Here is a 14678-nt window from a genome sequence, read left to right as displayed (position 1 = left end):
CCTTGGGGGGGGGGAGGTTATCGGCGTTCTTCTCCTCGCCCGATCCGTTCGAGCGCGCGGGGGAGGGCGCTCGGTACCCGATGTTACAATTGTATTAGGGTTCTTCCACTCGTTCGGAGAGGGGCCGCGCGCGAGCGGAACTTCCCCCCCACTAATCGCTACTACTGTTATTTCCGCAGGTGCTACTGCCACGAGGGTGGACCTTGGTGAGGTATGGGCGTCCTTCCATTTGCAGGGCGTGCTAGTGTCCAGGGCTGCGGTTCTATGTCTGGGCCTACTGCGGTCACCCATGGAGTGGTGACCACGCAACCAGGTGACGACGTCCCTCCTCACCTGGTGTACTCGCCTCACGTGGTAACAGTCTTGCCTACAGCCGCTGTGAAGTGCCGTTCGCCGTACCGAGAGGGGGCGTGCGCCGCCCTCTCGTGGTTGCCGCGCTGCAGCGACCACACTTCCGCTGCCCTAGAGCTCGCCCCTGGACCTGCCGCCGGTACCAGGATGTTGCTGGACTGCTGCTCCACTTCCTGTGTTTCCGTGCTGCCTGCCGTACCTGCCGATTCTGGGCTGACTGTCCATGCAGTTGCTGCGCTGGCTGTCCCTGCCGTTGCTGCGCTGGCTGTCCCTGCCGTTGCTGCGCTGGCTGTCCCTGCCGTTGCTGCGCTGGCTGTCCCTGCCGTTGCTGCTGGCTGTCCCTACCGATGCTGTGCTGGCTGTGCCTGCTGTTCCTGAGATGCCCATACCTGCTGATGTCGTCCCTGTTCGTGGTGGTACTACCCCAGACTTTGGTCTGTCTGTACAGGTGCGTCCGGGCCCTGTGGCTTCGGCTACAGCAGCCCCCTGGCTCCGCCCTGGATAGCAGATCTTACGTCTGTCCTGAGGAAGGGGCTGACCGAAGAAGAGGAGGAAGGTGTCGTCGTCGTCGTCTTCTTCTTCATCCGTCGTCGGCTGCCGCCGCATTTTCCACCCCCTTCGACTTCTAAGGGCTTCACAGCCCGAGGAAGAAGAAGGTTGCCCTCCTCCCTCCTAAGAAGTCTCCCTCGGGAGCTTCTCGGGACCCGTCCCTCACCTCGGTGGGACGGGCGGGTTTCCTTCCGCTGGTCCTCCTGCTCCTTCGGGAGCGGGGCCCGTCTCTTCTTCCGCAAGGAAGAAGACTACGGGACCAGAGGGGTACCGGCTAACACCGTACTTCCTCGCCTGGTGTCAGTGGTTCTTCGCCACTGCATCAGGGTCCGTCTCGGCCCTCGGGTCGTTCGCGGGTGGGAGGTACCGAGTGTAACGGTTCGCCTACCAGCGACCGTGCAGCCAGGAACCAGACCTCTGAGTCCGCTCAGCGTCAGGTTCACGGCACGGGGCGGAAGACTGGTGACAGCCGCTCAGGCGACTCTCACCGAGACCAGCTCTCACTCTCGCGGCGAACAGCTGGTCTACCCGGGGAGCTTGGACGGTCCACGACCGACCCACGGACTGAGGCTGGGAAGAGGACCTCCACCCGTTCGCCATGCCAGCACCACGGCTGGAACCAGCGACGTTGAACGTGCCGTGAGGACAAGCACCCGGTCGTCACTGTGAATCAGTGGAGCCTGCAGGTCGCCTGACCGTCGCCCTCACAGAAAGCGACCGGGTAGGCAACCAGCACCAGCTCTTCTGACACTCGAGATCGGGGCCGCTGTGCTCAGTCCAGCCGTTCTCCACAGCGAGACGGTTCGACCAGGCCTGCAGCTCGATCGCCACCGCTGTTGACGATCGCCTGCAGCCCTCCAAGCCTGCTGGTTCTGCCACGAGCACGCGGGAGCGTCAGGTCTGCCTCTCCCGTACCTTCAACCTACCTCGGGTTACACCGGGAGGAGCGAGGTATTGAGGAGTGATCGTGAGGGGTGCGCCCCTCATGATCCCACACAACGCCCTACGTGCCAGGCACGGTTCTTGAAGGTTAAACCGGCCAGGACGTATGCGCAAGTGGATGGGGAAGACGAGAGGGCTGTCCCCCGCTGTTTTCCCCCTTCTTAGGAGGAAGGTTCTCGGAATATGCTCTTTGTTCGAAGGGCTTAACGGTCCCACTCTGCAAGATGCTGTGACTTCCGAGATCCAGAAGGAACTTTGCCGAGGTTACGGCGCTGATTCGTCAGCACAATGACCTCGGGGAAGGATCGCCGCTCCCACCAGCAGAGCCACGTCTCGGCTCGAGTCGTTTTGGGGCCCGAGAGGGAACCCAAATCGACGGTGGGTCTGCCGCGATCGGAAGATTGCCGACTGTGTTGAACCAGGTAGTCTCTCGTCTCCGGACAAGAAGGCTCTCTCAGTTTCTAGACGGTCGAACAAGCTACTTCACCTCCTCTACTGCGACAGAGGCTTTCCGTTTTTCTACGTGGTCCTTCGGACACCCGTATTTTAAATACCCCTTCGGTCCTCCTGAGGTTTCGACCTCGACGAGGACTGGAATGAGTCTGAGCGGTATCGGCTCTCTCCTGTCAGGTGTCGATCAGCCCCACCCAGACGACGTTCACAGTGGCGGCAGACACTTACCTACAGTATGAGTTCGTAACCCTCCTCGGGAAAACGTTTTCTCCTGACGATACGTTTTCCCAGGCTCTGAGAGGCCACCGCCGTAAGGCGATGGCTGCTCCTTTTCTTCTCCAACTGCTAGATCCGCTGGGAAGACGAGCCAGTATCCAATTCCTCCCCCATTCCCTCCCCCCCCCCCCTCTCTCCTTACGGCTACGAGGGAAAGGGGAGGGAGGGATCACAGAGATTTCTCTGTAAGATCCCACGTTAGGGGCTTGCGCTAGGGCCGGGGGGACCTTCGGGTCCTACCTGACGTAAGCCCCGGTCATTGAGGAGGGATCCTGCCCCTTTCTCGATTTCTACGGGAATCGAGAGGACCACCAGCCGATATCGTCTGACGAATTCGGTGGGGGGTTTCGCAGAGTGCTTAGAATTCTACGGAATTTCTAGCGCACTCAGAGTGTTCGAGTTTTACGATCTCCAAACACTTAGGCGAGACCACGGTCCAGAGTGAGCGAGAATCCCCGATAATTGTTACACGATAATCGGGAACCTCGCTTATGCTCGAATTCCTGTAATTTCTAGCATTTGGAAGAAGACTGCTGCTGAAAGAAGAGTATCTCACAGTAGGCGCTTAACCTGGAATAGAGAAGAACGGACGGGAACTTCCAGTTTGGCTTGAACTATCGTCTTCGGTATTCTGTTCACCATTGAAGCTTTCCTTTGGGAAAGACTTCTCCTTCACTCTCTTGACTAGAGAACGAAGGCGGTCGATCTCCAATCCTTATTCTCATTCCTAATAGGGGAAAAGAGTTTTAGGATGGAGGTCGTGGTACAGAACCTACAAATTATACTACGTATATTACCCTCGCGACATGATTCTTTTAACAGTTGAATTGTCCGGTGGGGTAGGCGCATACCGTAGTTAACTCTACGGTTGTGACCGAGACGAATTGTAATCTTAATTGAACTGCAACTCGGGGTTGCCTGCAACCTCCCAGCAGTTAATCAGTTTCGATTTTAGATACTTGGTATTGTCATGACAACACCAATTCAGCTTTTGTATTTACCGAATCGTTCGGTTAAATATAATTGATCGAGCGTATTTCTTTATGCTCGATGGTTCCTAGCCGAACGCATTCCTTCGTGGCAATAATGGATTACCTTGGCACTCAGGATGACGAGTCACCGAGAGCTACTGCGTATTGAACTGCCTGATAGCGGCTCAGTATCAGCTAGGTCTCTGAGATACACGGTCGGGTTACGTCTCTCTCTCTCCCCTGGTTGGATTGACTACCGAACCGTATCTCTGCCCAACAATCATGGACTTAGGTCTCTGATTAACGGGGATTCTCTTTGCAATAATGAATAGACCTCTACTGCTGTGACGCTCGAGTTTCATCGCCGGCGACATTGCGAGAATTTTCAACAGAGATATCTCTTGGACTCTTTTCATCTTTCTGTTTACCGCAACGGTAACAGAAGTCTGTACTAGTTCAACCGCTGCATCGCACTGCGATAATGCGAATGATTTTTGCAGACATCTGAGTTTGTCTTCAAAATATCTTGTATTCGTAGGTGTGCAATTTCATTGCTCGCCCCGAATTAACAGATATGTCAGAAGACCATCGCCTACTCGCCGACCTGACAGCTCTACTTCCAAATGTTCAGCCCATGAGAAGCAGTTTCTTCAGGCAGTAGTTCCCTGTCTTCATTACTCGAAGCGCTCCGCTTTTATTGCAACTACGATCCTCACCGGACAGCAATCAATAGCGGTTAGCGTTCTCAGTTCTTGGTAGCACAGGTTCAGAATCTTGAGAATTCCTTCTCGGTTCAGCTGTGAAGACGTAGGTTGCCATTTTCGCTACACCTTCGTCTTCAACGTCACATAGTGTTGTTTCTCCTTACCCAGAGAATCAACTATACTATGAGATATCTTGCCATCAAGGACCCTCGGTCTCTAGAAGGCAATTGACTTTCGCCTGTTGGGCACATGCCTTAAGAGAGTTCATCACCTTGCCTTCTGGCATCTGTGACGAACAAATTATTTGTTTAGTCTCTTGGCATAACCCTGTTAAGGCGAAGGTCACGTGACTTGCTCGGGTGCTTGGACAACTTGCCTCCTACCGAAGCAGTCAGTAGGCAGCTGTCAGAGCGCCCAAGTCTGTTACGAACTTCGCTGTGGACTTAGTTCGGTTGTTCCATAACATCTTTTCTTCGTCCTAACGGCTTGTCACAGTACCCATACCATCGACACCCACCATTGAGTGTCTGTGTCCTATCCACTACCGAGAACAACAACTTCGCTGCAGACGGATAGACCAGTATGGGTACAGGACATCACCGAAGTCGAGAAGAGGGATAGGTCATACGACAATTCCCTTCTTTTCCTCTGAGGTAATTGCATGACTTTAACTGCGAAGTCAACGCATCCAGGGGATGGGATTCGTGACGCTCGATTTCGTACCGAATTCGTAGCGAAGACTCTGAACCCTTCGGTTCCTGACGATCGGTTAGAGTCCTCACAATCCCCTCCCTAATGGACTTCACCGCCTTCCGATGCGAAGGAGATGCTGCTTTGTCCTGTGAAAGCGCGACCGCGCTTTCTGAAGAAACTCGACATCCCAGGCTGAGTGTTGAAGACTCTTCGTCAGCACCAAGATGACCTAGAAGTACACTCCCTCGAGTTACACAAGAACTTCTCCTTGGCGCAGGTACTGAAGGCAGGGGTCTGGTACAACCAGACCACTGGCACCTCCTTCTACCTTTTGGATATTGCCCACAGGTCCTTGGATCGTTTTCCTTAGGACCCGTGGTGGGGGCTGCTCAACACGTTGTCTAGCTAACCCAGACCCTAGCAGGCTGAACAGCATCGAGTCCTGGTGTGACGTAAGAATAGATAAGTGAATGAGAGAGTGACTGGCTTCTCTTCCTATCTTTTCTACCCCTCTACCTGTGGGTAGAGGGATACGGTCATCACCTTGCTGGATAAGGACGAGATGCCGGTGAGCTACTCGACAGAGCCCCATCCTATCCCTTTCACTAGGGATGGGAGCGAATATCCACCACTTCCTCCTACAAGGGGGGGAAGTGGATGCCAACAAGAGACAAACCATAACGTTGTTGCCTCTTGCAAATAGGAACTTGTTTCTTGTTTGCTGGTACGAAGAGATACGCTTGCCTCCTCTCTTAGTACTTGGTCCAGAGGTCTACCATTGATCCTGCGGTGCACACCCCGATCAATCGGACAGAGGCTTGGATCCCTCCCTCGCTCTTACGACCAGGGAGGCTTCCAAGGTTGGGCGAACACCAGTCTGTTCACAAAAGACTCAGATTCCACCCACCAAGAAGTGAGTCTTCCTATTGTAAAAGGACCGAGGTTTGTATGCCGTGTCGGAACAAATGACATTTGTCCAAAAATTGCATTTTTCCTAACTATACAAACCTGAGGTCCTTTTACACATAGCCCACCTCATGCCACCCCTCACTCTGCAGTTTTGCTTGGGCCAAAAGCAAAGTGATTTGTTTACCTACCAGTCGCGCGCGCGCGCCTGTCGGACAAGCAGTTAACTACCGAACCCCTTGTTCGAAAGCTTACGACCTATCCAGCTGCCGCTAGTACCTTCCTATTGTAAAAGGACCTCAGGTTTGTATAGTTAGGAAAAATGCAATTTTGGACAAATGTCATTTTAGGAGTTCTTCCCCTCCTAAAAGACAGGAGTCTCAGATCCCTTCGAGATCTAACAAGAACAAGAGTTTGTCTCGAGATGAGCGTACTCCTTCTCGGGAAAGGAGTCCTCCTGGTAAGAGCCCCCTCCCTTCCAAACGCTCTCCCTCAGTCGGAGCGTTGGAGGAAATTTCGGATGAGGATAGCCCTGTGGATGCAGCAGTCTCAGACTACAAGAGGCTTTCATTACTTCTCCTCAAGGAGTTCGGAGACTCCCTTCATCCTGCTGATCCGCCCTCACCGGGTTCTCTTATGTCTAGTACCAGAGCTCATAAGTCCTCATCATGTGTAAAGATGCGCCCTGCTCTCTGCATGAAGAAGGCATTGAAGAATTTTGGAGAATGGCTGCAATCCAGAAGGGAAGCGGGCAAGACAGTTTTTTCCTGCCCTCCTTCCAAATTAACAGGAAAACCTGGAAGGTGGTACGAGACCAAAGAGCCGATGGGATTGGGTCTCCCTTCATCGGCAGACGCTGATTTTGCATCTTTAGTAGATTCCTCTAGGAGACGGTCTCTACTTTCAGCGAAGGCAACTTGGGGGATGTGTAAGCTCGACCATCTTCTCAAGGGCCTTTTCAAGACTATAGAAGTCTTCAATTTTATGAACTGGGTCTTGGGGGCATTAGCTAAGAGAGCCCAGGACACAGATTTCGTCACTATGGAGGAGCTCTCTAGTGTTTTGGCCTGCCTAGATAGAGCGGTGATGGACGGCTCAGTTGAAATTGCTACTCTCTTTGGAACAGGAGTGCTGAAGAAGAGATCAGTTTAGAGTTCCTACCTTATGAAAACAGTATCTCCTCTGCAGAGATCCTCCCTTTTATTCTCGCCGCTTTCTTCACACCTTTTTCCACAGGATACGGTCAAGGAAGTTGCAAGATCCTTAACGGAGAAGGCCACCCAAGATCTCACTCATTCGGCAAAAAAGTTTAGACCTGCATTACCTATGGACAAAAAAGAGAAAGTCTTGTTTCAACAGCCCATTTCGAGGAGCCTCCTCTTCTAGAGCCCCTCTTAGAGGTCGGCAGACCCGATCGCAGGAGTAGAACGTCCTAGAAGGTCCGTTCGGGAAATCTAGATGAACAGATAGTCCTCCAGACAAAAGTAGGCGCCAGACTGCTGCACTTTGCCAAAGTCTGGGCGCAGAGAGGAGCGGACACCTGGTCCCTCTCGATCCTAAGAAAAGGATACTTGATCCCCTTCAGGGAAAAACCTCCCTAGACTACAACTCCAAGGGAGTTAACTGCAAGATACTCAGATCCTGTCCGAAGTTTAGCGATTCGACAAGCAGTAGATCAGATGCTAATGAAAGAAGCCATAGAGCCGGTGCAGGATCTCCAGTCCCCAGGTTTTTACAATCTGCTTTTCCTTGTGCCAAAAGCCTCGGGGGGATGGAGGCCGGTTCTAGACGTCAGTGCTCTGAATTTCTTTGTCATCAAGAAGAAATTCTTGATGGAGACGTCTTCCTCTGTTCTTTCTGCACTTCGTCCAGGGGACTGGATGGTGTCCCTGGACCTTCAAGATGCATATTTCCATGTGCCAATTCATCCGGCCTCGCGGAAATACCTAAGATTTATGTTTCAGGGAAGAGTCTTCCAATTTCGAGCGCTGTACTTCGGACTCTTGACAGCCCCTCAGGTCTTCACGGACATCATGAAGAATGTAGCTCATTGGCTACATTTGAAAGGGATCAGGATCTCCTTGTATTTGGACGATTGGCTCATAAGGGCCCAATCGAAGGATCAATGTCTGGAGGACCTTTCATTCACCCTAAAATTAACCAAGTCTCTGGGACTCTTAGTCAATCCCGAGAAGTCCATGATGGTTCCCCAGCAAAGCATTGTCTATCTGGGGATTCAGATGGATTCTCGGAATTTTCTAGCGTCTCCTTCCCAGGAAAGGAGAGAACGCTGCTTAGAAAAGGTGGCAGTCTTTCTAAAGAAAGACTGTTGTTCCGCGAGGGAGTGGATGAGTCTGCTGGGGACCCTCTCCTCGCTGGAACAGTTCGTTTCTCTAGGAAGACTACACCTCTGACCCCTTCAATTTTACCTGAAGGAGAGATGGGATCGGAAGTCACAAGAACTAGAAGATAAAGGAGAATCTCCGCTGGTGGTTGGATCCACAGAAGTTAAGCAAGGGGATCTCTCTTCACTTAAAGAGCCCTCTCCTAGCATTATTTGCAGACGCGTCAGACACGGGATGGGGAGCAACGCTAGGTACGAGAGAAGTGTCAGGCACCTGGAGGGAAGAACAGGTGTCCTGGCACATAAACAAGATAGAATTGACAGCCATTCATCTAGCTCTCATTCATTTCGAGAAGCAGGTATCAGGATTGGTAATTCAAATTCACTCGGACAATACAACAGCCCTGGCATATATAAAGAAACAGGGGGAACGCATTCCTTCTCCCTATACGAGGTAGCGAGGGACCTGCTGATCTGGGCTCAAGAGAGGAAAATCTCTCTCCTCACAAGGTTTGTTCAGGGAGAGAAGAACGTCCGTGCGGACCATTTGTGCAGAAAAGACCAAGTCCTACCCACAGAGTGGACACACAACCCTCAAGTATGCGAGCAACTTTGGCAGTTGTGGGGAAGACCGAATGTAGACCTGTTCGCTACCAACAAAACAACAGGCTGGAAAACTATGCTACCCCGATCTCGGACCCGAGAGCAGTGGCCATAGACGGCCTTCTGCTAAGCTGGGGGCAGGTTAGACGGTTACGCTTTTCCCCCTTTCAAGATAGTAGGGGAAGTTATAAGAAAGTTCGCCTGCTCAGAAGGAACAAGGATGACACTGATTGCTCCCTTTTGGCCAGCACTAGATTGGTTCACAGAGATACTGGAGTGGATAGTGGATTTTCCCAGGTCGCTTCCACTAAGGAGTGATCTCAAACAGCCCCACTTCGACAGATTTCACAAGAACCTCCCCGCTCTAAGTCTGACTGCCTTCAGACTATCGAAGGACTCATTAGAGCAAGGGGCTTTTCGCACGAGGCTGCTAAAGTTATCGCAAGAGCCAAAAGATATTCCACTTCAAGAGTGTATCAGTCGAAGTGGGAGGTGTTTAGAAGATGGTGTAAGGCTAAGAAAGTACGTATCCTCTTCCAGTACCTCTGTAACAAACATCGCTGATTTTCTCCTTTATTTAAAGAAGAATTGTAGCTTAGCAGTGTCAACAGTGAAGGGTTACAGGAGTATGGGCCTCTGTTTTCAGGCATAGAGGCCTAGATCTTACTAATAATAAAGATCTTCATGACCTTATAAGGTCTTTTGAAACTGCTAAAGATCAGAAGATTAGAAGCCCTAGCTGGAACTTGGATGTAGTACTTAAGATCCTCATGTCAGAGAGGTTTGTACCTTCACATACAGCCTCCTTCAGAGACTTAACTAGGAAGTCTTTATTCCTCTTCTCTCTAGCAACGGCTAAGAGAATAAGTGAGCTACAAGCTTTGGAAGGTAGAGTGGGTTTTAGGAAGGATTCAGCGATTTGCTCCTTCAAGCCACTTTTCTTAGCTAAGAATAAAAATCCTTCCAAGCCATGGCCAAGAAGTTTCGAGGTAAGAGGACTTTCTTCATTAGCAGGAAAAGAACTGGAGAGGACTTTGTGTCCTGTCAGAGCCCTCAAGTTCTACCTAAAAAAGAAAGCATTACTAGGGGGTACGGAAGAAAGTCTCTGGTGTTCAGTCAAGGACCCTAAGAGACCTATTTCGAAGAACGCCCTGACGTTCTTCATTAAAGATGTGATAAAGGAGGCCCATCTCTCATGCAGTGAAGAGCACCTCAAGCTCCTCAGAGTAAAAGCACACGAAGTGAGAGCCATAGCAACGTCAATGGCTTTCCACAAAACTTGGTCTCTCCAGGCTCTTATAGAGTCAACATACTGGAGGTGTAACTCTGTTTTCGCCTCTAATTATTTAAGGGATGTGAGAATTACGTATGAGAAGTGCTTCTCTCTGGGAGCTTACGTTTCCGTGGATTCAGTGCTGGGAAAAGGAGCAGAGGTTAATCCTTCTTAACTTACTTTATTTTATAATTTATCTTTTATGTTATTTGGTGGTTGTTTTTTATTGGTCGATTGAAAGAGGGAATAGTGGACCCCCTTTTCAATTCTTAGATTCTAACATTACTAATATGGTCAGGTGATCAGGATTGGCTTTAGTGCTCATTGTTTTTTACTAGTAAAAACCTAAAGCTCTGTCATGTAAGGGGGCTAGTCCCCATTGATATGATATAGGTAAAGGCTCTGCCATGTAAGTGGGTCAGCCCCCATGGGCACGATCCAGAGAAGGCTCTGTCGCGTAAGCGGGCTAGCCCCCAGTGACATGATCCAGAGGAGTTTTTCAGTCATAGGTCCCTACCTCGCTGAAACTCTTGAGGCAGACAGACTCATAGACAGTAATCATGAAGTCTTCTGCCCAATCAGGTAAGAACCATGGATTATATATCCTAAAACATATGTTGTTTTTTCCCTGTTTTTTAATGTTGTATTTAGCTGTCTCTTGCCCTCCACCAAGGGTGCCAATCAGCTAAGTATATACTATCTGCTGGGTAAGTTGCATGTACAAAAATGATATTGTTAAGATACAATAAAGTTTTGTACATACTTACCTGGCAGATATATACTTAGCTATAGACTCAGTCGTCCCAACAGAATTTCAAAACTCGTGGCACACGCGACAGGTAGGTCAGGTGATCTACCATTCCCGCCGCTGGGTGGCGGGATCTGGAACCATTCCTGTTTTCTAAACCAGATTTTCTCTTCCACCTGTCTCCTGAGGGGAGGTTGGGTGGGCCATTAATCGTATATATCTGCCAGGTAAGTATGTACAAAACTTTATTGTATCTTAACAATATCATATTTACTTTCAAAACTTTTGATGTTGTATAGTATGTGCGGTAGGAGGTTGTTGATTTCTTGTTTTATAGTGGATATGTTTTGTGATCAGTAATCCCTCCATTATGTGGGTTAATAGAGCCAAGGTCCTGTCAGAAAATGATGAAATGCGAATAAAGGGCGAGTAAAATATCTACGGGTGTGCAAGGGCAACTCCGCACCCTTCGTGTAATAACATGTCAATACCACATTACGGTAAACACTGATTCTGCTTAAGCACAATAACCATCAAACTTTAAACTAAAAATTTGATGCAAAAAGCTACCTTTTTTCCCAACTTTACAGTAAAGTAAACTCCTTAAATATACTTACTTAAAAACTAAGAAAGCAACCCCGTTTTTTTTTTCTTTCTTTCTTTTTTTCTTCCCTCGCATGCGGCACATCATTTATTAGGCTACATAGCGTTTTTCATTTCCACCAGTCACTGTAGAGTGCTGTTGTAATGTTCACAAAAAAGTAAACCACCACATTTTTTCTCATATGTAACACCAAATGATAGCTGTTCCTACACGTTATAAAAACCCTGAATCCTTTATAATAGTAATTACAAGCGGCAAAGCTGGGATTACGGCTGTTAAAATCTTTAACAACATGGTTGCGCATTAACTATTGCCCGGTAGGCTGCCTGGACATAAGCACTCTAATTTACTTGCGGCTTTGTGAGCTCTTGCTGACTGGTCATTAGTAATCAGAATTTCCTAGTGGGATATTTCTTTTATTGTTTCTAAAATGTTTTGAATATACTGTTTGATATTAATAATGAATTGGTATTAATAATTAATATACAAACCCACCCTTTGTGATAAGCCTTTGTGTATTAAGGGTCTGGTTGCAAGGGTGTATCTACACCCTTATCACCTCTTCTCGCCTTTTAGTGTAAGGGCATGAATTAAAAAAGTGCTCCTAAAGTGAAAAATACAATAATTTTAGAAAACCGTTGAACTTACCCTTTGTATGCAGTGTGACATAAACTTATCCTAAATAAATGTAGTATATGATAATCTTAAATAAACATGTAAAAAGCCAAAAGTTATCTATTGGAAAAAGATATTAGATGTAAGACATTAACTAGTTTCAATAACTGTTTGTTACCTAATTAATGTAAAAAACTAAAGTTAATTTACATTTACAAAAATCCCATTTCATTTTCTGCCCCTCCTTAAAAGAAAACAGGAATTAATGCCAACCAATACAGACGTGTTACTCTCTTAAAATGTAAATTCTAATTGTAGGATTTATTTGAAGGCAAGAAGTCAGCAGGCTGGGAGACAGAACTCTGGCAAAAAATTAATCATGTATTAAGGCAAAGAATCCCTTGAATATTATGCAGAGGGAAAAATGAGGCAGGGAGGATAAATATATAGAATATTTATGAAGTGAAGATTAATGAGATTTGGGCATTCATACAATAAAGAATCTTCTGTTTAGTGGGCAAACCCGTTCAGTATTTGGGACATTTGAAGACCATGAGTAAAGATTACAGGCAGTCCCCGGATTATGATGGGGCTTTCGTTCTTGAGACGGGTTGTAACCCGAAAATCATCTGAAGCCGGAACAACGTCAAAAATCCTAAGAAAACCGTACTTTTAATGCTTTGGGTGCATTGAAAACTATGTAAACTGCATTCTTATTGCATTTTCTATTAAAAAACCTTCAAATATTGATTATTTTGCATTTTTGGTGTCATATTTCTTGTGCCAGATCAGCGTTGTAGACGTCGTAACCCTGGAAATAATTTCTATGAATATAATTGAAAAAGCGCCTTGACCTCGGAACGTAAGCTGAACCTGTCGTAACCCGGGGACTGCCTGTACACTGTATATAAGTACTCTGTCTGTTGTAGGGCCACAGGTACAAAACGAGGCAGTTCCTGAGGCCTCCTTTACCTGCAAAGATGGTGGTGTCAGTGGTACATGTTTGAGATCTTTTGTTTATTTTTAGGGTGATTTTGAATGAATGCAGCTTGGAATTTCTGGTCATCTTTTTCATTGTATATATTTCCTGTTTGACCATCAATGTAAACTATTACAAAGAAATGATATACCATTTGTTGCCCAATACCAGAGTCGATATGATCATTGTTAGGCAAAATTGTGGGTGTTTTCACTTTGTGGTATGGATGTTGATCTCAGTTTAAGGAATTCTTTAAGGCATCACTGCCCTGCTCGGAATAACTTCATGTGTGAATATTCATTTTTGTTGCGTATATTTATTTGTATGGCAGTCTGCGACATCCGGCGGGATCCTGTTCCAGCAGGCTGCCATAGGTCGGTGCTTATTAATTAATTAGGTGCTGTAAGCACTGTTAACGACACTTTAACAGTGCTTACGGTGCTGTAACTAGATACCTATTCTTGTTAACGGTGCCATAACTAGCTAACTCTTCTTGTTATATGCATTTGAAAAAGCGTAACTCATGGACACCATGTGCGTATTTGTCTGTATATTTGACTACTTTTCTCTGTTGTTTAATTAATAGGGTTCTTTCATACAATTTTGTAGTTGTATCAGTGCATAACTTACATAGTAAATTTGAATTTTTTCAGATACGAAGTCTTTTGTGGATAAGTTCTTACAAGTAACGACGTCTCGGTCTTACATACCTAAAGGCTCGGCTCCAACTGCTTCCTCATCTAGTTCTTTCACACCTGAATCATTGTCATCAAGTACAAACAATACTGGTGATAATGGACCTCCACCATTACCTCCAATGCCTGTGACAAAGCAGGCTTGTGGAAATTCACCAGATTCAACTACTCCACCAAATGCTGTCCCTTTACCTGCAACGTCTGGGTCTTGTATCATAATGCATCCCACACCACCACCTCTGCCACCAAGTTCAACTATTGTTCCTCCACCTCCACCACCTCCCCTGAGTCTGCTCCACCACCCCACCAATTCCGGCCTCTGTGATAGTTCGTAAAGAAGAGGTGTCTTCCTCTCAGCGATCAAGAAAATCTGACTCGGTAAGTACTTACTGTACAGCAAGGCATTACTGGAGTTACGTGAAAAATAATAAAAACTTGGTCTGTTGTTATTTTGTTCAACATGTATAATTGAAATCATCTCTTGATTTGGAAAAGTATTTTTGCAGTTGTCGCAATCTATTTAAGGTATTACTATTATAATATTCCGTATTATCTCCATGTGGTTGGCAGTAAATGAGTTGCACTTTCATAGATTATAAATTAATTATTTCAATATTAAGTAATGCTGATTTAAGAGATTCTTTTCATGATTTTTCAAACTGTATTATGTGATGGTACAGTATTACTCAATTAAAAACTTAAGTGCTCCCTTTGAACTAACGGAAAATCAGAGTAGTCAAAATAACTTATATACTATGTTGGCATTGTTTTTTAGAGGTGGAAATTTTGGATTTATTGGTGGTGAAGTTTATAACTGAATTCTTAAATACTTCTGTTGACTTAATGGTAATTCCCACTGCATTTTTTCAGGATCGAGACCGGATGAAAGAAGGGGTCGACGTAGGTCTCCATCCCGGGGAAGGTCTAGGTCAAAATCTCGATCAAGATCACGAAGTAGGGATAGGTTGAGAA

This window comes from Macrobrachium nipponense, chromosome 33 (genome assembly GCF_015104395.2).
Source record: "Macrobrachium nipponense isolate FS-2020 chromosome 33, ASM1510439v2, whole genome shotgun sequence".
Lineage (NCBI taxonomy): Eukaryota > Metazoa > Arthropoda > Malacostraca > Decapoda > Palaemonidae > Macrobrachium > Macrobrachium nipponense.
Note: the sequence above shows the minus strand (reverse complement) of the source record.